Raw genomic sequence first — 1,699 nt, 5'->3', positions numbered from 1 at the left:
GGTAAAATATAATAGCATGAGACAAAATGAAATCTAAATAAGACACTCTTAGAAGACACAAAGAAAAATGTTGGTAAAGGAGGCAGTTTATTAGCAAGATGGTGAGCCCATATGTACTCTACAACAGCATCATCCAAAATAGGGAGAACATTAAGAGGAATTATCCTAGTTTCACTTTTGTTGCTGTGATAAAATAGCCTGACAGTAGCAATTTTAGGGGAGAAAAGTTTTATTCAGTTTACAATCCAGGTTACAGTCCACTACTGTTAGGAGGTCAAGGTAGAGAGTTGAAGCAGCTAGTCATATCCACAGTCAAGAGCAGGGAGAGAACAAACACTAGCATGTTTGTTCATGCTCAGTCCCCTTTCCATACTTATATAGCCTGAGATTCCCCTGCCTAGGGAATGTTACCGCCCAAGGTGGTCTGAGTCTTTCCACATCAATTAACAGGAGTACTGAGACAATCCTCATCGACATACTCACTGGCCATCCTACTCAATATAAGTCCTTATTAAGAGTTCCTTTCCAAGTAACTCTAGGTTATATCAATTGATAATTAAAACTAACCATCACAGTAATGTAAAGAGAAGTGTACAACTCTACTAGACGTTTGGCAACGAGTAGAACCCCACACAGGTCAATAAGGAAAATAAAAGATTTTATCAACAAGTATGTGTGTGTGTGTGTGTGTGTGTGTGTGTGTGTGTGTGTGTGTGTGTGTGTAATTCTGTAAGTAAACATCAGAATATACTTTTTTTTCAAGTACACATGCTATTGCATATAGCATATTTCAGCCACAAAGCAATTGCAATAAACATTAAAGGTTGAAATAACACAGTGTTGCTTCAACAGCAACAGAATGAAACTAGATGTCAATAACAGAAGGAAACGTTCTGAAAAGGGAAAATTAGAGAATGTCTTAAGATAAATAAAAGAGAAATGAAGACACAGGATATTCTACTAATAGCTTCTAGTTATAAATGCCTGTACTTAAAAACTATATACTTTTCTCTGCTCAATAACCTAACTTTGTACCTTAAGAGAGTAGGAAAAAAATGATATTACAAGTTAATCAAAAAGCAACTAGAAAAAAAGGAAATAATAGGACTTAGAAAAGAAATCAATGTAGTCCTATAGAAAAACTGTAAGTAAAATAGAAAAATCTATAGTGAATATGAGTAAAAACTGGAGCTGGGTCTTTGCAAAGAAAAACAGAACTGACAAAGAGAAAAGAGAAAAAAACATAATCAGAATCAGAAATGAAAGAGGAACCACAACTATGACTATATCAGAATAAAAATGTTATATTATACAAGATATATAATTATATAATATAATATAACATTATATAGTAAAATTTAGTAATTTACATCAAATGGAAGAAACTTTCCCAAAATGATACAAACTTTTGAAACTTAAGAAAAGGAAGTGTGAAGACCTTAAAACAAGCAAAGGGATAATTAACAATTAAAAAGCTATCTACGCCAAAATGTCTTCCTGGGTTCATTTTCCAAGTGCTTGAATAAGAGTCCACGTCAATCCACTAGGAATAAGTTCCCAAACTAAGAAGACAAGCAACACTTCCCGACTGCCCATGAGACAAAACCACCAACACCCAACAATGACGGCACAAGAAAAAGCACAATATGTCTGCGACTCAAAACTCAACAATCTTCTCCCAAATTCTAGCAAACCCAAG

The sequence above is a fragment of the Mus musculus genome, chromosome 13 (genome assembly GCF_000001635.26).
Source record: "Mus musculus strain C57BL/6J chromosome 13, GRCm38.p6 C57BL/6J".
NCBI lineage: Eukaryota > Metazoa > Chordata > Mammalia > Rodentia > Muridae > Mus > Mus musculus.
The sequence above is the reverse complement of the archived record's forward strand: the minus strand, read 5'-3'. Positions refer to the sequence as shown.